At 40.1% G+C, this 25209-nt stretch overlaps 1 protein-coding gene and 1 long non-coding RNA gene across 6 annotated transcripts in view; one reads left to right on the top strand and one right to left on the bottom strand.

Moving 5' to 3' along the window:
* LOC131423912 (uncharacterized) overlaps positions 1 to 5734 on the bottom strand; it is a 35322-nt gene extending 29588 nt beyond the window's left edge. The window contains exon 1 of the long non-coding RNA XR_009226064.1: positions 5019 to 5734. This is a non-coding gene — a long non-coding RNA (uncharacterized LOC131423912). The remainder of the gene's footprint in view (positions 1 to 5018) is intronic.
* Positions 5457 to 25209, top strand: part of Map4 (microtubule associated protein 4) — a 169938-nt gene continuing 150185 nt past the window's right edge. The window contains exon 1 of one of the 5 annotated variants that reach the window (XM_046436413.2): positions 5457 to 5611. The gene's annotated coding sequence lies outside the window, so the exon portion shown is untranslated. Of the gene's footprint in view, positions 5612 to 5793; positions 5912 to 12203; positions 12225 to 21596; positions 21667 to 25209 lie in introns of those variants that run through there. The other 4 variants (XM_046436414.2, XM_058576740.1, XM_058576745.1 and 1 more) reach the window with 4 other exon arrangements.

Below are 25209 nucleotides of genomic sequence, written 5' to 3'. Positions count from 1 at the left end.
TTTGAGAGCTTGGAAGGCTCTCTTCTGCCTTATTCCCTCTCCTCCAACAATTTGCTCCCAAGTGAAGTTTCAGAATTTGCTCACTGAATGAACAATTCTGAGGAACTTCTACTCACCCTCAGGAAACAGCAAAAAACACCTCCAGGCCTTTGCCCAGAATGCCAGGTTTGCATAGTCTTCACATCCTACTAGACTTCTGGTCAGAGTTCCACTAGCACGAGGGTTTTTCAGTCTGTTCTGTCAGCTGGCTATAGTCCTCAGGCCTATGTGAGGCCTAGTTATGAGGATTATATTACTTATTTACAAAAATCAGGACTGGAAGAACACTGAATTAACTGTTCCTCTTGATACTTTCATTGTGAATTTCTTGGATCCGGCTGTGTGACCTTGGGCATGTTATATAGCCTCTCTGAGCTTTCCGTTCCTTATCTGTCAAAAGGGGAATAAATACAGGCTCATTGTGAGAATGAAAAGTGACAAGTGTATGTGTGTAACTGTTGTGTTCTTCCTGGAACTCAGGAAGGGCCTTGCTGTGCTGCCCTTGTCCTCCTTTCAGGGCTAATGTGCTGATTAGAAGCAAAGTGTTATGGCTCCTGGATAAGGAAGGGCTGTTACTGAGATCTTTTAGGGTAAGTCATTACAGGATGCCTCTGAACTTTGGGAAATGGAGAAAGGTGTGCAAGAGAGGAGCTGAGTACTATGAAGTGGCAGGTCACATTCTTGTTCCTCACAACAACCCAGGGAGATGGAGGTATTACTTTTTTCACACACTCAGCTCCTGGAGCTCAGAGACCCTGGTCTGCTCTCTCAACTGGAGCATGGAGCTGGAGCTAGATGCTGCAGTGATGCCCCTGATGGGGGAGAAAAGAGGTAAAAGAGGTGGCTAGATAGGACAGAGTGGGAGCTCCATGATCAGAAGAACTTTAAGTCAAGAGGAAAATGAACATTTGAGAGAGTGCACCTAGGAGGCTAGTTGCAAGAAGACAGGATGAAAGACGTCTTGAGGTCAGGCATGGTGGTGCACACCTGTAATCTCTGTGGCTTGAGAGGCTGAGGCAGCATGATCATGAGTTCAAAGTCAGCCTCAGCAACTTAGTGAGACTCTACTCAAAGTAAGTAAGTAAGTAAGTAAATAAATAAATAAAAAATAAAAAGCGTTGGTGATGTGGCTCAGCACGCGCACGCGCACACACACACACACAAAGGATGTCTTGAAACTGGAAGCTTAGAGAACAATCAGGCCAACACAACCATGTACAGATGAGGAACCTGGGGTCCAGATAGAGAAGCAGGGCAAAAGCAGGTCTGGAAATCAGTTTTCCCTGAGTGCTTATTTTGGAGCTGCATTTCTGGGTGGTGGCTGAGTGCCAGAGGGGTGGTCTATGGACAGCCCAGTGTTGAAAAACGAACAGGATGTCTTTGGGGATATCAGAGTCCCTAGAGAACTGGGGATAAGAACAAACTGAATTATTTTGGTAATCTGCCTCTGGAAAGCTCACATTGTGACACATTTTCCTGTCACAAAAATTACTCTAATTTTCAGCTTGCTACTAAAAACAACAGAGTCAGGTGTGGCAGTGGCTAACTGTAGTCCTAGCTATTTGCAGATCAGACCGTTTGAGCCCAGGAATTTTGAGGACAGTCTAATAAACAGCTATGATGGTGCACACCTGTAATCCCAGTGACGGCAGAGGCTGAGGCAGGAGAATTGCAAGTTTGAGGCCAGCCTCAGCAACTTAGAGAGTCCTGAAGCATCTTAGTGAGGCTCTGTCTCAAAATAAAAAAATAAAAAGGGTTAGGAGTGTGGCTCAGGTGAAGTACTCTTGGGTTCAATTCCCAGTATAAATAAACAAGGGGGGGCCTGGGGTTATGGCTCAGTGGTAGAGTGCTTTCCTAGCATGTGTGAGGCCCTGGGTTTGATTTTCAGCACTACATATAAATAAATAAAGATCCATTGACAACAAAAAAATATTAAAAAAAAAAAAAAAGAGAAGGAGGAAGGAAATTTTGACCTTCAGTCTTGCCATCCCTGCATGGCTGGTTCTCTTCCTGGCTACTTTTCTATTCCAGCTTTCAGATGAATCTTTCCAAAAGCAAGCCATCACCCTACTCACGCTCTCAGAGTCTCCCAGGTTGACTGAATCACATCCAGATACTGATTTGTTTTCAAGGTCTTCCTAGTCTGCGCAGTTTGGCTTGTCAGCCTCTTATTCTGCCTCTCTGTTCCTCCAAAGTCTCTTTGCTCATTAGCAGCTTCTCATATAGGACTGGCATTTTCATGTTGCCCTGTTTTATTCTAATGGAAACCCCTTTTCCTACTTTCCCTCTTCCTCTGCCTTCAAAAGCTTATCTTTCAGGCCCAGTTCCTAGGAATCCTCCCCTCTGTGACCCTCTCCTTGAACCCCCACTGCCATCCATCCCAGCAGAAATAATCACTTTCTCTTCCCTGCTCCCACAGCAAGTCTGTTATTTCTCTACCATACTAGTGACTGAAGTCTGAAGTGAACTATACATTGTTGTGTATGAATGTCTTTCCTTCTCCATGTCTTATTAGGAAACATTTAAAATATACGCAAAAATGAAAGAATTTTACAGTTTAACACCCATAACTCTAACACTTTATTTGTACTTTTAACACTTTATCCTACTTGTTTAAGAACTTTTTTGTACTCATGTCAATTTATTACTATACTTTGAAAAAAAATTTGTTCTCATTAGTTATATCCTACTAGTTTTACCACATCTCTAACCATCATTCCATGCCTCTATCCATCTATAATTAGATGGATAAACACCCACACATATAAACACACATTTATTTTTTGTGGTAGTGAGGGTTGAATCCAGGGGACTTCTACCACTAAACTACATTCCTAGTTCTCCTTTTTATTTCTTGACACAGGGTCTTGCTGAGTTGCCCAGGTTGGCCTTGAACTTCCAGTCCTCTGCTTCAGCTTCCCGTGTTACTGGGATTGCATACCTGCACCATCATAGCCAGCACACTGAACTATTTAGGAGTAAAAAGTCTAATGTATGTGAATGAAACTCCAACGGCTCAAAATTTTTGTATATGGAATATGCATAATTAAGGAAATGGGCAAAATGATAAAAATAGGTGAACACATAAAGGATACATGCAAGTTCTACATACTATTTTTATTCTTACAACTTTTCAGTAAGTTTGAAATTATTCCCAAATAGAAAGTTTAAAAAATGCTCCCCTGCAAAGTTCCCTGCATCTTAATTGAGTCAGTGTGGACTGTGCCCGCAGGAATTCCATGAGTATGTGCAGCTCTTTCCTAAATATAAGTTAGCTTGCCCAACTTGCCAAATATTTGCTTCTAAGCTAAGTGAAAGTGCCAGGAACTAAGGCAAGCATCTTTTAATTTTCATCTCTTCTCAGAAAATTTTCCCTAGAGCTAGATCTCAAGAGGCTTAATTGAATTGGCAAGAGTTGCTTTTCAGCTTTTAAGTACACTGTGATGAGCTCTGAACAAAATATCTGAGATCTGGGACCTGCCTTCCTTTCTTCTGGATCTGCTGCATGACATAGGCCTTCTTAAAGGTAAAGGAGCAACTGGAGTAGAGGTCATAAACTGGCAAATCAAGAGCTGCCAGTCCACATATGCATTTGGCCTGCACAGTATTATTATTTTTTAACAATGCTCGATTAGCTCCATTAGCTCTTGACACTCAACACACAGGACAGTTCATGTAAAAATGTGGCTGTCTTCTCTGACCACATTGTGTACATTTTCCTAGCAACTGACTAGAGATGGGCATGTACCCTTCTGCTCCAGAGTCTTGACCCCATCCTTTAATATGACCAATGGACTTTGCTCACTTACAAATTCTGCTTGGTCTTTGGACTGGAAGATCTCCAAGGGTCTTCCAGTTCATGCCATTTCTGACCATGTTTCATCTCTTTAGTGACCTCAGATGCTGAACAAGTGATTGGATGGAGCTAAGTGAAGTGCAGAAGCAATAACAGCCTATATGAGAGCTGTCTTTTAAGTACACTGACCTAGATAGGGTTGCATTCTGGCTTAAAATGCTGAAAGCCCATGGTGATATGAAGGGGGTGTGACAAATAAGAGTCAAAATTGGTAAGAAACTATAAGAATTTATTGGAAATGGGGCATTCAGAATGGATGATAGAACTAGAGGAAAGCCAGGGGGCTGCTGAGCATGCCAAGTGCCTGGAACTGAGGGCATCACTGTGAGTAATCTTGGAGTCACACCTGACAGAAGTTATGGTTTATGGTTAGGAAGTAAATCCTAGAATAAAAAAGGAAAGAAAAAACAACAACAAAAAAATCAAGGTGTGGTGGAAAGAGCACTGAGCAAGGATCAAAGGATGTGGCCTCTAGTTCCGGATCTATCACTTAATAATTGTGTGATCTTGGGCACATCATTCCAAAATTCCTGAAGCCATTTCCTCAGTTTAATCTGGGGCACATCACTCCACATTCCTCAACCCATTTCCTCAACTTCAAAAGTGGATAATGCTAGCCCCGCCTATCTCAGATTTAGGGAAAAGCTAACTTGGCCTTCCAGAGAGCAAAGCACTTAGCAACTGGGGAAGTAGTATCACAAGATAAGATGAAATTCGGGAATAATTTAGTTTCAGAATGCCAGGGCTTGAACGGCCCTTTGAGGACCCGCAATCCTCTCATTTTGGGGTCCCAAAGAGAGAAATGACATAGGAAGGTTAGGGGCAGAGGTGAGCACAAAGATTCATCATTTAAAAAGCAGACCCCCCTCCCCCACCCCCTCTGCTGCTTCTAGGAGTAGATAAGTGAACCTAAGTCCAAGGTCAGCCTGGGCAATTTAAGAGACCTCGTTTCAAAAGAAAAAAAAAAATCGGGCGGGGAGGGTAGGGTGTGGTTCAATGGTAGAACGCTTGCTTAGCATGCGCAAGACCCTGGGTTCAATCCTCAATACTGAAAAAAAAAATGAACTTTGTTATTCTTTTTCTGTACTGTCTCAGAAATGCTGTGTGTTCTATCTACACTTACCGCACATCTCAGTTTGGACCAGCCACGTTTCAAGGGCGGCTCGTGGCAGCGACCCCTGGTGCTGCCCCAGCTGCCTGGTCCCCTGGCTCCTCCCAGCGAGCAGCTGCGCCAGGTTACATCACAGAGCCGCAGGCGGCCTGAGAGCAGCCCGGCCCGTGGCCCCGCGCTCCCACCCTCCCCGCTCCAGACGCCCAAGCTCTGAAGGGAATCAGCCTTACAGAACAGCGGGGGCAGCGGGTCAATCCGCTGTGCGCCCGGCTTCCGCGAGCTGGAGCGCAGCGGTCCACACTCCACGAGCCTTGCCCCCAACGGCCCGCGCTCGTGGCGCGTCCGGGAGCGGTCAAAGAGCCTAGGCCAGCTGCCATTGGCTCGCGGCGGTCCTCAGCCCGCCCTAGCCCCGCGCCTATTGGCCTCGACGGCGGCGCCCGCTGGGTAGGGGCGGTGCTCTGCCCTCGCGCCGGGCCTCAAGAGGGCGGCGAGGAAGCGGCGCCTCCCTGCGCCCCGCCCCTCGGCTCGCTCTCGGGCTCCGGCTGCTCCGGCCCTTACCCGGCTCCTCACGGCTCCCTCCAGCTCCGGCGCGGCGGCGGCGGCGGGTAGGTCACACGTAGGCGGCCGATCCGAGGGCCGCTTTTCCACTGTCCCGGGGCTGCCCGAGCCTGCCCCGCGTCCACTTAGACCCCGCAGGGCTGCCTTGGGCGGGGAAGGGCGGTGGCCCGGGCTCGCCGGACGTGGGGCGACCGGGAGGGGCCGGGCGGGGCCTGCGGGCGTGACCTCGCCGTCTTCGAGGCGCGGCCCCGGGGCTGTGTGTCACGGCGGGTTCAGGTCCCGCGTGGGGTCGTGGGTGGTGAAGCTGGTGGCCGCCTCATTTTTCTCCGGGTGTGGTGAGCTCAGAGGCAAGGGGCAGCTTCAGCCTGGGGCCTGGGTGCAGCTCGGCATGTGGGGGACTCAAGGGTTGTTTCCTGAGGCATTAGGGGGTCAGTTGACGTGGGACTGAGGCGAGTCTTGGAGAGTGTTCTGTCGGGGGTTGTGGGTGGGGCTGAGAGTTGTCTAGAGAACTGGGCCCTAGCCGCGGCTCTTACTGTGTGCGTGTGGGCCCTGGCAGTTGGACTAAAGTCCTATGGCTGCGGGAATGGGAAGGGATGGCATTAAGAGAGGGTGGGGACAGGGACTAGAGAAGGAGCAGTTGGATCAGAGATTATGGTTTAGCACATGAAACAGGTTCTTCGTTGGTATGTTGGGTTAGCTCAGTTTTATTGAAATGGTCCTTTGGGTCGTTCGGAGTGGGGTTTTACCTTCAGAAACGTGTAAATTAAATGCATTTGCTGCTTTGGGTAGCTAATCACCTTAGGTTTGTGTTTTAGGACCCGTACTCAGGGTGGAGCATGTACTCCTCGGAAAGATTAGTGTTACCCAGCTTTCTATTGGAAAACCCCTTTTCTCCTTTTCCTCTGGTCCAGTTACAGTATTGCTCCCCTGGGCCTCTCAATTCTCTCTCCCTGGCTGCATAACATTGCAGTGTTTCTTGCTCTCTCTCTCTCCCGCCCATTTCCCTGCTGCTGCGCTTTTGGCAACTGCCCCTGCTCTTTCCCAGGGATGGTTGTGGCATTGCATCAGGGGATATTTGTGCTTGTAATTTGCTCACTCAGCCCTGGAGGAGGGAGAATAGTGTTTTGCAGAGACGGGAGGGGGTGCCATCAGCTTGGCTGGGTAGGCAGAGAAATGGGTGTGGTGAGGGGGAATACAACTGCTCTGGGCCTATAGAGTGACATTGCCCAGTCCTCAACGCAGAGATTCAAAGACCAGCAACAGCAGCAGCTATTTTTATAAATCAATCCTGAATCCAAGCTGAGCACATGGATTTAGAGTGAACAGTTGTCATGTTCTAACTATTGTGGGGTATTACTATTTGGTAGACAACATTAGAGTTGCTAAGAAGAGACTCCATCTGTACAACGCAGTGTAGGCATTTTATTTGCAACTATTTTAAAAATATTTTTTGTTTAGTTGTTGATAGACCTTTATTTTATTTATATGCAGTGCTGAGAATCAAACTCAGTGCCTCAGAAATGCCAGGCAAGTGCTCTCACACTGAGCCACAGGCCCAGCCCCTACTTGCAACTTTTTTTTTTTTTTTTTTAGTTTAATTTTATTTATTTTCAGTACTGGGGATTGAACCCAGAGGAGTTTTACCACTGAGCTACATCACCAGTCCTTTTTATTTTTTTTGAGACAGGGTTTCATTAAGTTACTGAGGGCCTCCATAAGTGCTAATGCTGACCTGGAACTAGGGATCTTTTGTCTCAGCCTCCCAAGTCTGCACTTATTTGCAACTTTTTAACTTTGCTTTTCTGTACTCCTTACAGTGGGAATCTCTTCAGGGGATGTCGCTTAAATTGATGGAGTTTAATTGTCTCTACTACATTTCATATGAAATGTTTAACCTCAGTTATACTCTTCCTTTAAAATTTAACTTTAAAATAATAATTAGAGCACTTACCATCTCCCATGAGCTAGTTTTATTATTTATTTTCAGGTGAAGAATGAGACAGGAATTTGAAGTTACAGATAGTAAAATGATATTTAAACCATCATCTAGGTCTTTCTGACCTCCATAAAGTAGTTTAGAAACTTCAGAATTTTGGTCCACACAGCATGATTTCAAGTGCTTGGGAGTATATTAATGCAAAGTAAACTCACTAGAGACTGATAAACCAGATGCCAGTTTATTTATGTCAGAAGTATTGGGTGTCATGTACACAGTTGAATTTAATTATCCACTGACCAAGACACCTTCATTGTTCCTGGCAGCTTAATTAGTAATAAGAAGGCAGTTGATTGTAAAATTAGAATGAGGGCACTGAATATTCTTAAGGGATTTTTTATTTTATTTTTTTTTTGGTACTAGGGTTGAACTCAGAGGCACTTGGCCACTGAGCCACATCCCCAGCTCTATTTTGTATTTTATTTAGAGACTGGGGTTGCTTAGGGCCTCACAGTTGCTGAGGCTGGCTTTTGAACCTGAGATCCTCCTGCCTCAGCCTCCCAAGCCACAGAGATTACAGGCGTGCCCCACCACGCCTAGTTTAAAGGATGTTTTAATCAAGTTCCAGAAGCCTAGAGAGTTTCCCTTTTCCCATTGTAAGAACCCATGAACTAAAGTTGGAAAGAGCTGGGGTGTGTTTAAATACATTTCCCACTCTGCTTGTTTGGTTGGTTTTGGTCATCTCATATATTTGTCAGCATCCCTGTGTTAAAATTCTTAAAAGTGGGCTGGGGTTGTGGCTTGGTGGTAGAGCATTTGCCTAGATGTGTGAGGCATTGGGTTTGATTCTCGGCACCACATATAAATAAACAAAATAAAAGTTCATTGACAACTAAAAAAATATTTTAAAAATTCTCAAATATACAAATAAAGTTGCTTATTAAAAAGTCATTTCCCATTGTTTATTGACACTGAAGGAAACACCTGGATTTTCTTTCTTTTCATTTTTTAAAACAGTATTTATTCTTAAGTTTTAGGTGGACCCAATATCTTTATTTCACATTTATGTGGTGCTGAGGATTGAACCCAGTGCCTCGTGGATGCTAGGTGAGCGCTCTACCACTGAGCCACAACCCCAGCCCTCTTTTCATTTTTTTTTCTTCTTCTTTATTTCTTCTTTAAAGATCCTGAGTTGCCCATGCTGATCTGGTTTGTAGCCAAGTGATCCTCTGTTCAGCCTCCCCAAAAATTGGGACGATAGGCACATACCATTATAGGCTTTGAATTTTCTTTTTTCTTGTCTAGATGACTTAACTTTAGTCAGAGAGTTGGTTTTTCCTGATCTCAGTGCCTTGGTCTTTTTCCTAATCTTGTTTCTAAATTTGGTAATCCATCCATGGACTATAAGTTCTTGCTATTGACACTTCAAAAATTTTTTTAATGTATTTTTTTGAATTTATTTTTATAAATTAAACTAAGGATTGAACCCAGTACCTCATGCATGCAAGGTAAACACTCTACCACTGAGCTACAGCCCCAGCCCCTACACTTCAAGTTTTTGACATTATTTTTTCTCCTCCTCCTCCTCCTCCTTTTTTTTTTTTTTTTTACATTAAACATGAATAGTTCATGTGTTTGTAGGGTTGAAACAGTTTTCCTTCGAGGAACATTTTTGACCCAATGGAAAGTATGTTGGTGGTTCATTTGATTTTTGTCAATTTGAGAGAGAAACCAAGAAAATACCAGTTCTCACTGTCTTTTTTTTTTTTTTTTTTTTCCATGTTGAACTATTGAACACAGGGCTTCATATGTGTTCAGGACACCTTTCACCATTGTACCAGTGAACTACACCCTCCAGCTTGATATGCCCTATTTTTTATTGGTATTGGGCCAAGGCACTATACCTAGTCCTTTTTAGTTTTTTGAGACAGAGTCTCCCTAAGTCCTGTCTTGGCTAAGTTGCTGAGGCTGGTCTCAAACTTGTGAGCCTCCTGCCTCAGCCTTTTGAGTTACTGAGATTATAGGCACATGGACCACCTTGCCAGGCCTGGTGTGCTCTTATTGTCACATTAAATCTGGGAATACCAGATAACTAACATGATTCATTACTGACATAACTTTGATGAGTTAAAGTGATGTTGCCTTTATTTCTCAGAAGGGAAAACAAGTCCTCAAGACATATGTACTCCAGGGGAAAAGAATTAATCTCTATCTCAAGAAAGGGGTATCCAGGAATTTGTGGGCATATTTAAAAATCATTATAGTGTTTTATAATACTTATAGGGTAGCTGGGTGTGGTGGCACATAACTGTAATCTCAGTGTCTAGGGAGGCTGAGGTAAAGAGGATTGCAAGTTCAAAGCCAGCCTCTGCAATTTACTCAGGCCCTAAGCAACTTAGTGAGACCCTGTCTCAAAATAAAAAATAAAAAGGACTGGGGATATGACTCAGTGGTTAAGCACCCCTGGGTTCAATCCCAAGTATTAAACCAAACAAACAAAACTAAACAAACAAAACACCCCCCACAACTCTTATGAGAAGATGCTTACGAGGCTATACAGAGATCTGAGTTGTCCTTCAAATTTCATCCACTCATTTTAGTATTCATCAGTGAATTTTTTTTCTTTACAATGCTAGGGATTGAACCCAGGACCTCACACAAGCCAGGCAAACACTACCACTGAGTCACATCTCCAGCCCTTATTAGTGAATCTTGCCAGCAGCAGCAATCATTGTGGTGGTCTAATGGTGATTTTCTCTGTTCCTACTTCTTTCTATTTATATTATTTGGAATTCTTCTGTAAGTAAGGTTTATGTTTCCCATCCATTTCTTTTTTTATTTTTTAGGTGTAGATGGACACAGTACAATGCCTTTATTTTTATTTTTTTAAAGAGAGAGAGAGAGAGAGAATTTTTTAATATTTATTTTTTAGTTTTCGGCGGACACAACATCTTTGTTTGTATGTGGTGCTGAGGATCGAACCCTGGCCGCACGCATGGCAGGCAAGCGCGCTACAGCTTGAGCCACATCCCCAGCCCCAAAGTGCCTTTATTTTTATGTGGTGTTGAGGATGGAACCCTGATCCCACCCGTGCTAGGCGAGCGCTCTACTGCTGAGCCACAATCCCAGCCCCCCATCCATTTCTTTATCCATCAAATCACTTATATCAACATGGACTCATTAATTTTTTTTTTTTTTTTTTTTTTGGTACCAGGGATTGAACTCTGAGGGGTACTCTACTGAGCCAGCTCTGTTTTGCTTAGTCCCTCACATTTGCTGAACTCTCCATCCTTCTGCCTCAGCCTCTCCAGCCGCTGGGATTACAGGTGTACACCACAGGAGTGTGCCTGGCCTTGTGAAATTTTTTTTTTTCTTTTCTTTTTCAAGTGCTGGGGTTTGAACTCAGGGCCTTGTGCATGTGAGGCAAGCACTTTACCAACTGAGCTATAACACCAGCCCCTGATGATTTTTTTTTTTTTTTTGTTAGCAATCCAATACTGTATTTTGGCATTGGGTTTGTGGCTCAGTGGTAAAGTGAGGCACTGGCCTCAGCACCATAAATAAAATGAAGTTATTAAAAAATACTGTATTTTTGGGGCTGGGGATGTGGCTCAAGCGGTAGCGCGTTCGCCTGGCATGCGTGGGGCGCTGGGTTCGATCCTTAGCACCACATAAAAATAAAATAAAGATGTTGTGTCCACCGAAAACTTAAAAAAAATAAAAATTAAAAAATTCTCTCTCTTTCTTTAAAAAAAAATACTGTATTTTATTGCTAGTTTATTCCAGCTTTGGCCATTTTAACATTGGTACCTGTGTTGTTGTTGTTTTTGGTAGCAGGGATTGAACCTGGGGTGCTTAACAATGGAGCCACATCCCCAGTCTTTTTAAACATTTTTTTTTTTTTTTTTTTTAATTTTGAGACAGGGTCTCACTAAGTTCAGGGCTTTGCTAGATTGCTGAGGCTGATCTTGATCATGATCCTTCTGCCTCAGGCTCTGGAGGTGTTGGAATTACAAGTGTGAGCCACCATGCCTGGTCTGTGTTCTTTATTCGCGCGCGCACACACACACACACACATACACACTCACACACACACACATATACATACACTTTTGTGTTTTAGGACTTTTTGATATTGTAAGATGCTCCTTTCTTATTTTGTATTTTCTCTGTCCCAGTGCTAAACTAAGACATTTCTCCAAGGAGCCCTGGCTTCTTTTGTTAAAAAAAAGTATTAAGATAAAGATTCGGTTTCTGAATGTGTGTTTCTTCTGGGGTATCACTGCTTCTAGGTCCTCTTGGGACAGAACTAGGAAATAATGCATGTGTATATGAACATATGCATATATATCCACATATATATGCATGCTCACATGTGTGTATATATCTGTTTTTCTATCTGTTTTCATATCTGATATCTGACTCTAATCCAGCATCAGAGAATTCCTTCTAGTATTCCCCCTTCTTGCTTATTTGTAACATCTTTTCTGACAAAGAAATTTGGGTGGCTTAACAAATAAAATTTAAAAAATGTTACATAAATTTCTGAAGCATTTAGCAGGTGTTAACTACTTTAAATTATTTTTATTTAATATTGGTATATTTATTTTTTTGTCCAGGGCCCTGAATGCTGGGAAAATGCTCTACAACCAGCTCCTTCGGGATTCTAAATTATTGTTTTTCAGTTTGAGAGGTGAAGTCATTTGCCTCTGGCCAAACAGGAAGTGAGTGTCTAGCTCAAATTGATGACCTGTACTCAATTTCAGTGCTGTGTTTCATCCCAAGCAAGGAAGTCTCTTCATATCAAGTATATTGGCTAACTAGTTAATATTTGTCCCTTTTTGATGGAATGCTTCTAGTTAAAGAAATTACTGTTTTTTAGCAGTTTTTAAAAAAACTTTTTTTGTATTGAGGACAAGAATAATTCCTTTCATGAACTTCTTTCTACTTGTACAGTCATAGAATTGGAAGAGATTTTAAGGATGATCTAGGCAAGTTTTTTGCATATAATGTAATATCTCATCTCTCCAGTCCTCCACACAGGTATTTCTCAAGATAGGGAACTAATAGCTGGTGGTTACCAACCAATTCCATGTTTGCAAATTTGTCATTTTAGGAAGACTTCCCTGAAGATGCTTTCAAATCTGCTTCCCTACAGTTTCTGTTCTGTGATTCTAATTTTGCTACCCCCAGTTATTTTTATTCTGTGAATCTCCAAATTCCACTTTCCAGCTCTTCAGTGACAGTTATTTTGCCCTACTGAAGTTTTTTCTTTTCCAGACTAAACAGTTTTTTTTTTCCTCCAGATGCTTCTCATGAAATGTGCTGATTTTTTTTTTTTTTTTTTTACTCTGTTGGGCATCATCCTTTGTACATGCTACAGTTTGTCAAAGTTTGTAAGATATGGTCTAATCTAGATATTGTGTTAGGCTTTTGAAATGAAGTGATTATAAAATTCATTATGACTGGGCGTGATGGTGTGCTTTTGTAGTTCCAGGCGGCAGGCAGAGGCAGGAGGATTACTTGAGCCCAGCTTGGAAACAGTGCGACATCATCTTTAAAAAAAAAAAAAATCAATTATGCTGGGTATGGTGGCGTATGCCTGTAATCCCAGCATCTCAGGAGGCTGTGGCAGGAGGATTGTGAGTTCAAAGCCAGCATCAGCAAAAGTGAGGCCCTAAACAATTGAGTGAGACCCTGTCTCTAAATGTAAAATAGGGCTGTGGAGGCTGGGATTGTGGCTCAGTGGTAGAGCGCTAGCCTAGCATGGGCGGGGCTCTGGTTCCATCCTCAGCACCACAAAGCACCACATAAAAATAAAGGTATTGTGTTGTGTCCATCTACACCTAAAAAATAAATATTAAAAAAAAAAAAATAGGGCTGGGGATGTGGCTCAGAGTGCCTCAGTTCAATCACCAGTACCCATTGCCAAAAAAAAATTCAATTATAATCCCTGCCCATAGGGAATTTACTACTGAGTCATTTTCCATCAGTGCTGTTTTAGAATAAATTATTTTTCTTTTAATATTTATTTTTCAAAGTTAGTTTGTATCTGTCTACTAGAAAACTTATCTCTATATCTTTTTCCTAGAAGTGCTATTAAGCCAAGTCTTTGTCCTTGGTTGGTTTTTCTGAACCATATGTTTGACTTTTTTTTGTGGGGGGGTGCTGGGAATCAAACCCACAGCCTTACATGTGCCAACCAAGGTGGTCTATCATTGAGCTACATTTCCAGTCCTCATGTATTAGACTTTTCACATTCCCATTTTCTTTGCTAATTTCTGTCCGTTGTTCCAAAGGGATTATTTTGAGTATTGTTTCCATTACCTTCCCGTGTCTATATAACTTTTTTTTTTTTTTTCTGGTTTTCACTTGGGTGATTTAAAAAAAAAATCACTGAGTATCAACATAATACCCTAGTAGTATGTAATTAGAGCCAAAATTTCATGCTTAATTTTTCTCTTTACTATTTTAGGAAGTATATCCAAGAGAGATCTTGGTTTTGATTTTCTGTAGTTTGTGTTTAAAATTATGATTAAAATGTTTTACATCTTAAAACTGAAGGTTGTAGTTCAACCTTTCTTTTCTTTCCCTTATTTATTTATTTATTTATAAAGAGAGAGAGAGGAGGGAGGGAGGGAGGGGGGAGAGAGAGAGAGAGAATTTTTTTAAATATTTATTTTTTAGTTTTCGGCAGACACAACATCTTTGTTTGTATGTGGTGCTGAGGATTGAACCTGAGCCGCACGCATGCCAGGCGAGCGTGCTACCGCTTGAGCCACATCCCCAGCCCTATTTATTTATTTTTTGTTTTCTGCTACTGGAAGTTGAACCCAGTGGTGCTTTACCACTGAGTTATATCCCAAGCACTTTTTATTTTTTTATTTTGAAACAGGGTCTTGCTAAATTGCTGAGGGTCTCAAGAAATTGCTGAGACTGACCTCAAACTTTTAATCAGGACTCCTGCCTCAGACTCCCAAATTGCTGGGATTATATGCATGCATTATCATGCCTGGCAGCATAGCTAGATCATTTTAATAGTTTTGATTGTTGACCAAAATTAGGTTATATGATTCTTTTTTTTTTTTTTTCATTATGACAAAGTATAGGTAGTTTCTGACTTATAGTGAATAACATATAAATAGTTGTAGCTTTCCCTGGTGTGGGGACACACTTCTCTGGTTCCAGTGGTTCCGGTGGATGAGGCAAAAGGACTGAAGGTTCAGGGCCAGCCTTAGCAACTTAGTGAGACCCTGTCTAAAAATAAAATAAAAAGTTTTGGTGCAGTTGTGCAGGACTGTCATCCCAATGGCTTGGGAGGCTGAGGCAGGAGGAATGTAAGTTCAAAGCCATTCCCAAGGGTTGGGGTTGTGGCTTAGTGGTAGAGCACTTGCCTGAAATGTATAAGGCATTGGGTTCCATTCTCAGTACCTCATCGAAATAAAAATAAAATAAAGATTGGTTGACAACTAAAAAATATTACAGAAAAGCCATTCTCAGCAATTTAGTGATACCCTGTCTCAAAAAATAAAAAATGGTTGGGGATGTAGCTCAGTGGTAGAGCATCACTGGGTTCAATCCTTTGGTACCAAAAATTAAAAAAATAATAATAATAATAAAAAAAATGGCTGGGTGTCTGGGTTCAATCCCCAGTACTACCAAAACAGATGAACAAACAACATCAAAGAAAATACAACAACAAAAATCCAGGAAAGAAAAAAAGAAATAATTTGGGGGAGTGAGTGTTGCTTTGGGTGGCAGGTAAATAAGTGATTTCTGAGCTTAGGAAGAATTTGGGAGTAGAGGGGTTAGGGGATCAGGCAGACTTTTAGGATTGGTTCAATTCATATCAGCTCAGATGTCAATCTTTATTTATTGCCTTTCTTTGGGAAAACCTGCTCTTGGGTCCCCTCTTGCATTGAGAGAATTTTATTCCTATTTCTATTCTTCAGTAAATTCTTATCTTTGAAAAAAACCAAAGAAAGTCTTTTGTAACTACTTTCCTAGTTTAGGTTGTTTTTTTTCTTTGATGTTTTATTTTATTAACCAAATAAATATTTATTAATATATCTTTGAGCATTTATCATTTCACATTTAAAAAGACACATTCCATAAAACTTATGTTTTAAAGCATATAATTTGGTGGGTTTTGATGTAGTCATAGTGTTCTGCAACTATTACCACTATCTAATTCCAGAACATGTTCATCATCCTCAAAAGAAACCCCATACCCTTTAGCAGTTTCTTCCTGTTCCTTCTCATTCCTCTATCCACTGGCAACCACAAATTTTCCTTACTCCATTATGGTATTTCATATAAATGGAATCATACAATAAATGGCCTTTTGTGTCTGGCTTTTTTCATGTAGCCTGTTGTTTTTAGGTTAATCCATGTTATAGCATGTGTCAACCATTTATTTCATTATTATGGCTAAATAATATTTCATTACATCGATACACTTCATTTTGTTTATCCATTCATCCATTGATGAACATTTGTGTCAATTCTCTTTTTAGCTAATATGAATAATGGTGCTATGAACATTCTTTGTATGTTTTTGTGTGGTCATAGGTTTTCATTTTTCCTGCATAAGTATACCTGGAAGTGGAATTGTTGTGTCATGTGGTTACTGTGTTTAACCTTTTGAGGAACCACCAAAGTGTTTTCCAAAATTGCCTTTCATTTTATATTCCTATTATCAGTATTTGAGGGTTCTAGTTCCCTCCATATCCTCGAAAGACTTGCTAATATCTTTTTGAGTATAGCTATCCTAATGGGTATGAAGTGGAATAGCTCATTGTAATTTTGATTTTCCTGATGACTGATGTGCTTATTTACTAATCGCACAACTACTTTGGAGAGTTTTGAGATCTTTTTCATTAAAAAAAATTGTCTTGGCATCCATATTGCAAGTCAGTTTACCCAATAGATACACAGGTTTATCTCTGAACTTTGATTTTATTCTGTTGATTTACATGTCTTTCCTTATGCAAGTACCACACTGTCTCAACTTTGTAGTATGTTTTGAAATCAAGAAGTGTGAGTTTTCTGACTTTATTCTTTTTTTTTCAAGATTGTTTTTTATTTTTTACTTTCAAACTAAGTTGTAGAGGCTGACCTTGAACTTTCCATCTTCCCACCTCAGCCTCCCAAATTCTTGAGATTACAGGGCTGCACCAACATGCAGAGCTTCTAGATTTTTTGCTATTCTGGATTCCTAGCATTTTCATATGAATTTTAGGATCTGCTTGTCAATTTCTGTGAAAAAGGAAGTTAAAATTTTTAGAAACTGTATTGAATTTGTCAATCAATTTAAAGAATATTGCTGTCTTAAACAGTTTGAAATCTTCCAGTTCATGAACATGGAATGTCTTTTGTATTTTGTTAATATTTTTCAGTGGACACAATACTTTTATTTATGTTATGTGGTCCTGAGGATCAACCTAGGGCCTCACACATGCTAGCCAAGCACTCTACCACTGAGCCAAAACCCCAGCCTTTTTTTTTTTTTTCTCTCTTTCTCTCTCTCTCTCTCTCTCTCTTTTTTTTTTTTTTTTCCATTTTTGATAGTACTGGGGATTGAACAGGGAAACTGTATAGTTGAGCTGTATTGCAGGCCACCTGCTTTTTGTTTTTTGGGGGGGTACCAGCACTCGACCACTGAGCCACATCCCCAGTCCTATTTTGTATTTTACTTAGAGACAGGCTCTCAATGAGAGCTTTTGCTGAGGCTGGCTTTGAACTTGTGATCCTCTCATCACAGCCTTTCAGGCTGCTGGGATTATAGGCTTGGCCACTGTACCTGGCTACAGCCCTTCTTTTTTAAAAATATAAAACATAAATTTTTTTGGGGGGGGGTGCTGAAGATACAGCTCAGTAGGTAGAGTGTTTGCCTCATATGCACAAGGTTCTGGGTTCAATCCCCAGCTTAGGCTGGTCTTGAACTTATACTCCTTCTGCCCCAGACTCTTGAACACCTGGCGTTGACAGGTGCAGATCACTGTGCTTAGCCATTTATTTATGTCTTTAAGTTCTTTCTCAGTGTATAAGTCTTTGCACTTCTTTGGTTAAATTTATCACTATTTTTTTGTAGGCTGGGGTTGTAGCTCAGTGGTGGAGTGCTTGCCTTGCATGTGTGGGGCACTGGATTCAATTCTCAAACTGCACATAAATACATAAAAAATAAAATTTCATTGACAACTAGATAAAAATTATTATTTTTTATTTTTATTTTTGTTGTACTGGGGAATGAACCCAGGGCCACTTTACCATGGAGCCATATCATATTCATATATATAAAATAAAAATATTATGTCCAATGAAAAATATTTAAAAAGGAAGATATTCCACCTTCATGAACTGGAAGATTTAAAACTGCCCAGTATTTTCTGGGCACGGTAGCACATGCCTGTAATCTCAGAGGCTAGGGAGTCTGAGGCAGGAGGATCCAGAGTTAAATAAAATAAAGTTAGACTCAGCAATGGCGAAGCACTAAGAAACTCAGTGAGACCCTGTCTCTAAATAAAATACAAAATAGGGCTGGGGATATGGCTCAGTGGTCAAGTGACCCTGAATTCAATCCCAGATACCCCCCGAAAACAAAACAAAACAAAATAAATAAGTAAAATACAAACTAGGGCTGAGGTTGTGGCTCAGTAGTTAAGGATCCTGAGTACCAAATCCCTGGTACCAAAAACAAATAAAAAACAAGACAGCAATATTCTTTTGTGTGTGTGTGTGTGTGTGTGTGTGTGTGTGTGTGTGTGGTACTCGGGCTTGAACCCAGTGCCTTGTACATGCAAGGCAAGCACTCTACCAACTGAGCTATACTCCCAGCCCAAGATAGCAATATTCTTTAAATATATATATATATATATATATATATATATATATATATATATACACACACACATACATATATATATATATATATATACACACACACACAAGCACATATTTATTTATTTAAGTTGTTGATGGATCTTTATTTTATTTATTTATATATAGTGCTGAGAATGAAACCCAGTATGCTAGGCAAGTGCTCTACCACTGAGCCACAACTCCAGCCCCTTACGATGTGTTTTTTTGTTTTTTTAATTCCTTGGGATTTTCATATTGACTTTAAATTATATATGTCCACTGGACTGAGACCCCTTTGAAATCAGATAGTATTTACTTTATTTTTGTTCTTCATTTCTCTTTCCCTTCTGCCAAAAGTATATTCAGTTTATGCTGGAGTAATGGTGCTATTATGGTGGGATTTAGTAAAGCATACTGCTACTAATGGCTTGGAAAAATGCAGAAAGGAAGTAAAGTATTGTAAGACTATTTTTGCCTATTGTGAAATGTTTCCTGGGCTGGGTTGTAGCTCAATTGTAGAGCTCTTGCCTATAATGCACAAGACCCTGGGTTTGATCTTTAGTGCCACAAGGGGAAAAGTTTCCTGAGGGCCCAGAGAAAGGTAATTCTTTTCTGTTTCTGCCCCTCTGTACCTCTTGCCTCTAGTTGTTCTATGTTTCTAGAACTCAGAACATAAAAGATTTAAACTTCTATGAGTTAGAGTAAGAACCTTATTTTTATTTTCTGTATTGTTTCTCTGGGGAAATGTATTCTGGGTTCATTCGCAAAATAGTTCTTTCTTGAACCTAGTATTTAAAAAAAAAAAAATATATATATATATATATATATATTTTAGTTGTAGTTGTACACAATATCTTTATTTATTAATTTATTTTTATGTGGTGCTGAGGATCGAACCCAAGGCCTCGCATATGCTAGGTGAGCACTTTGCAGCTGAGCTACAGCCCCAGCCCTTGAATCTAGTATTCACAGTAATGTGATTGGCTATATTCTGTGTTCAGATTTTTTTTAACTCAAGTTTATTCATTTTCTTTTCCCTCTCGTTCACTAAATTATAGAGAGACAAGTGTAACAAAACATTGCTGGTAAAGGGTAGTATCTAACCTGCTTTTCTTTTTGTTTTTCCATCTTCTTTTTTTATTTTTTATTTGTTTATTTATTTTTTTGATTTGGTACTGGGGATTGAACCTAGGGACATTTAGCCACTGAAACACATCCCCAGCCCTTTTGATATTTTTTTTAAAGACGGTTTTGCTGAGTTGCTTAGGGTCTCACTAAGCTGCTTAGGCTGGCTTTCAACTTGGGATCCTCTTGCCTTAGCCTTTAGAGCTGTGGGATTACCAGTATGTGCCACTGTACCTGACTTGACCTGTTCTTTTCTTACTTTTCTGTCTGCCATTCATTGCCAGGCATAAAGAATCTTTTTTTTTTTTTTTTTGTACCAGGGATTGAATCCAGGGGCACTTAACCACAGAGTTACATTCCCAGCCCTTCTTCTTCTTATTATTTTTATTTTGAAACAGGGCTTCTCTAAATTGCTTAGGGCCTTATTAAGTTGCCTAAGCTGGCTTTGAACTTGTAGTCCTCCTACTTTAGTCTCCTGGGTTGCTGGAATTACAGGTGTGCACCACTGGCACCCAGCTAAAGATAATCTTTAATGACTACATTATGTTGTATCATGTGAACAGATTTTGATTTACTTGGTTTTCCCTATTATTGCATATAGAGACTGTTTTTCATTTTTTGTTTTATTTTTATGTGTAAGAGTGTTTATATTTCACATTTTCATTATGATAGTTTTTTAATTTAATAGACTTATTGTGATGTGAGATAAAATTTAGCATTTTGAATGGTTTTTAGTATATTCACAAGTTTTCCAGCAGCACCACTAATCTGTCACTCCAGAAGAAACTGTATACCCATTAGTAGTCATTTTCTTTTTCTCTTTATCCCTTAATTCCTGGCAGCCCCTACAGTATGGATGTCCCTATTCTGCATGTGTCATTATAAATGGAATTGTGTGATACGTGACCTTTGTGTTTAACTACTTTTTAAAAGTTTTTTTTGGTACTGGGGATTCAACTCAGTGGCATTCAACCGCTGAGCCACATCCCCAGCCCTATTTTGTATTTTATTTAGACAGGGTCTCACTGAGTTGCTTAGTGCCTTGCTTTTGCTGAGGCTGGCTTTGAACTCTGGATCCTCCTGACTCAGCCTCCCAAGATGCTTGGATTACAGGCATGCATCACTGTGCATGTTAAACTGCTTTTATTTAGCATATTTTCCATGATAGGCCATCTTGTAGCATGTATTAGTACTTCATTTTTTTAAGATCACATAGTATTCGAGTGTATGGATATAATATATGTTATTTATCCATTTATCAGTTGAATTGGATATTTAGATTTTTTTCTTTTAAAGTATTATGAGTAATACTGCTATGAACATTTGTATGCAAGATTTTTGTGTTTCATTTTTCCTTATTTTTTTATTTGTAGATGTACATATTGTTTATTTTTATGTGATGTTAAGGATCAAATCCAGCTCTTCACATGTGCTAGGCAAGTGTTCTACCACTGAGCTACAATCCCAGCCCTTTGTTTCATTTTTCTTGAGTGTATATACTTGTGAGTGGAATTGCTAGGTCATAAGGTAATGTTTAATATGGAACTGCTAGACTGATTTCTAAAGTGACTGCATCATTCTGTATTCCCAGTAGTAATATATGAAGGTTCTAATTTCTCTACATCATGATAGAGTCTTAGATATATATTAATTACTGAGATAGAAGATGTGTAAGTTGAAGACTTGATACATTTTAAAAAAATATTTATTTATTTTTTTAGTTGTGGTTGTCAATACCATTATTTTTTAATTTATTTTTTTATGTGGTACTGAGTTGAACCCAGGACCTTGCATACGCTAGGTGAGCCCTCTACCTGAGCACTCTACCGCTGAGCCACAACCCCAGCCCGAAGACCTGATACATTTTTAAAAGTTTTTTTGTAGTAGTAGATGGACAGAATGCCTTTATTTTATTTCATTTAAGGATCAAACCCAGTGCCTCACACATGCAAGGCAAGTGCTCTGCCACTGAGCTGCTTCCCCAGCCTGAGACTTGATACATTTTTGCAAGATTGCTTTCTGAAAGGTTGTATGTATTAAAGCTTATATTATCATGTCCTTGTTAACACTGAGAATTATCATTAATTTTGTTTTTTTTTTTTTTCATTCAGTGTGCCTCCCTGACATGCTTGAGGCCTTGGGTTCAGTCTCCAGCGTTGTAAAGCAAAAATAAACAACTCGGTATGGTGACATAACTCTCTAATCCCATCTATTCTGGAGTTTAAGGCAATAGAATCACAAATTTGAGGCCAGCCTTGATAATTCAGTGAGATTCTTTCTTAAAATAAAAAAATAGTCCAGGGGGCCGGAGATGTGGCTCAAGCGGTAGCGTGCTCTCCTGGCATGCGTGCGGCCCGGGTTTGATCCTCAGCACCACATGCAAACTAAGATGTTATGTTCGCCGAAAACTAAAAAATAAATATTAAAAAATTCTCTCTCTCTCAAAAAAAAAAAAAAAAAATCAGGGGGCTGGGGTTGTGGCCAGTGGTAGAGCACTTGTCTAGCACGTGTGAGCCATTGGGTTCGATTCTCAGCACCACATATAAATATATGAATAAAATAAAAAGGTCCACCAATGTCTTAAAAAAAAGGTAATTCAGTATTAGAGTGCCCCTGGGTTCATTTCCTAATACCAGAAATAGAAACTAAAGTCATTAAATGTTTCATTAAAATTTCTAATAGGTTAACAAGTGGGTTTATCTTAGTGTTTTAGTCACATCTGATCTTCTTAAACAGTGACATCAGTATTGTACAGTCATATAACTAAAATTAGATGTATGTTTGGATCCCCAAGAATCAGGTTCTCTCATACAGCTGGTGGCCTAGTACTCAGCCAATTAGCAGGTTCCCTTTTAGTAGGTTGTCTTGGGCTGGGTATATTTTAAGAATGAATGTCAGCAGGCTACCCAGGCAGCTGTTCTTTAGCAAGCTAAAATGGGACAACATTTATAATTGGACAAAAGAAATGTTTAAAGGATATTTTGAACAACTTCATTTGCTCAATATAGCTGGGCTTGCTGAAATGCCTCAGGCAAACCAATCAGTTTAATTCAGGGACAACAGTGAAGGACAGTGTTGTCTTTTTTTTGTTGTTTTTTTTGGTACTGAGGATTGAGCTCAGGGGAACTTAACCACTGAGCCACATCTAATCCTTTATTATTATTTTTTTAAAAATTTTGAGACAGGGTAAGTTCTTAGGGCCTCAATAAATTGCTGAGATTGGTCTTGAACTTGGAATCCTGCTGCCCAGGCTTCTGAGTCTCTAGGATTACAGACATGTGCCATTGCACCCAGCTAAATATTCTTTAATTTTTTTTTTTTTAGTTGTAGTTGGTACAATATCTTTATTTATTTTTATGTGGTGCTGAATATTGAACCCAGTACCTCACATGTGCTAGGCAAGTGCTCTACCACTGAGCTACAGCCCCAGCCCCCTAAATATTCTTTAAAACAGTTTTTCCCAATGTTTCTCTGTTAACTTTAACGATTAGAGTTTTAAGATGAAAAATATAAGGGCTCCAAAGCCAAATGTAGTTGTATACACCTGTAATCCCAGTGACTCAGGAGACTGAGGTTGGAGGATCTCAAAGGCAAGCTTCAGCAATTTAGCAAGGCTCCAGACCACTTACTGAGACCCCATCTTGAGAAAAAAGAGAAGGTAGGGGTTTGGAGTGGGGTAGTAGCTCGATGGTGGAGTGTTCCTGGGTCTAATACTAAGAAAATCAAATAGCTTTGTGTGGTGGTACACACTTGTAATCCCAGTGGCTGCGGAGGCTGAGGCAGAAGGATTACTAGTGAAATCCAGTCTCAGCAATTTAATAAGGCCCTAAGCAACTTATTTAGTGAGACAATGTTTGAAAAGAAAATATAAAAAAGGACTGGGATGTGGCTCTGTGGTTAAAACCACACACACACACACACACACACACACACACGCCCCAGGGGTGCTTAAGAGGATGGGGAAGTATATATAAGGGCCTTTAGGAACATAATACTCTAGTATTATGTTCCTAATAATATTGTATTATTGTATTCAGTTTTACTAGACACATTTCTGAAGAAAACTGGCTGGCTGGTGGTAGCAGTAAATCAACTGATTGATTTGAAGTTTTTTTTTTAATTTTTTTATTTTTTTTAGTTATTGGCGGACATAACATCTTTGTATGTGGTGCTGAGGATCGAACCCGGGCTGCACGCATGGCAGGCGAGCGCACTACCGCTTGAGCCACATCCCCAGCCCTGATTTGAAGTTTTTATTTAAGAAATAGGAGCTGTTTCATTTAGTGAAGAAGTAGATGGGGACAACTCATTTTCTAATGTACCAAAGATCTGGCAAATGCAAGAGGAATTAGATTTACTATTTTGTTGCTTTGACAGAAGAACTATAACTATCAAGTAGAAGTTAAAAAGTGGAATGGAACTTTCTAATGATTTTCTCATATTAAAGATAAGGTAAGATAGTGAATTTAACACCATGTTAAAGCAGAGCCTGGGTGGTATTCTGGAGAATTCTAGAGATACTGAGAAGGTGGTTAGGTGGAATGATTTTTTTTTTTGGGTAGTAGAGACAACCCAGGTTTGTTGTTGCTGGGCAAGTGCTCTGAGTTGGATCTCTGGCCCTTTGAAGTTTTTTGGGGGTGGGGTGGGGGTGGGTACCAGGGATTGAACTCAGGGGCACTCAACCACTGAGCCACATCCCCAGTCCTTTTTTGTATTTTATTTAGAGATAGGGTCTCATTGAGTTGCTTAGTGCCTCACTTTTGCTGAGGCTGGCTTTGAATTCACAGTCCTGAGTTGCTAGGCTGAATTTTTTTTTTTTTAAATTACTAATTTGTATTTGAAATGATTTTGTTAAGTTGCACAGGTTGGACTCTAATTTTTCTGTCCTCCTGCTTCAGCTTCTCTAATACCTGAAATTACAGGCCTACACCCCCATGCCTGATTAGAAATGAATGTTAAGGTCTTTGTAAACAGGTGGTTTGATGATTTCTTCTAGTGTAGATCCCTTTGAGAATGTATCCAGAGCAAAGACCCTGTCCCCAGAAGTTGTATGTATATTTTTCCCCTTATCTTTGAAAAAAATGCCTTTTTTGGATATAGAATTTTATTATGTTTTCTTTTTTTATATGTTTTCTTTTTATCTTATTTTTTTAAGTTGTAGATGGACACAATACTTTTATTTTATTTATTTGTTTTTATGTGGTGCCGAGGATTGAACCCAGTGCCTCAGGCGTGCTAGGCAAGCTCTCTACCACTGAGCTACACCCCGAGCCCTGTCTTTATTTTCTTTTAACATATTTGTTTTCATTCTATTAACATTTGTCTTATGTTGATGGTATTGAGAAGTTAGCCTTGGTATTAGTTTCTGTCAGGTATTCAGTGGTTTTGCCAGTCATTGATAAACTGCATTTATTTGTGGCTCCTTATCTTATCCAGGTTATGAAAACCTAAGATGCCAGTGTATGCTGGGTTTCAGTTCTCGCCGCTGAAAGGCTCAGGGGTCACTCCCGTTGAACTGCGCTAACTGGGCTGCACAAAATAACCACACAAGAGACACAAATACCTTTTTCTTTGGGGTTGCTCCTCTGACCTTAAGGTTCCACAGGAAGAGAGAGAGCAAGAGCATGGGTTGATCCCTTTTATTGAGGAGAAGCTATTCAAATGAGCAAGGGGTCAAATTTCAGGGGGCTGAGTCTATCTTCATGATGTCCACTGTCAGCAGGT

This window comes from Marmota monax, unplaced genomic scaffold (assembly GCF_021218885.2).
Source record: "Marmota monax isolate L192 unplaced genomic scaffold, Marmota_monax_Labrador192_F-V1.1 WCK01_AAM20220418_F8-fsc00021, whole genome shotgun sequence".
Classification (NCBI taxonomy): Eukaryota; Metazoa; Chordata; class Mammalia; order Rodentia; family Sciuridae; genus Marmota; species Marmota monax.
Note: the sequence above shows the minus strand (reverse complement) of the source record. Positions and strands in the feature narration are given on the sequence as shown.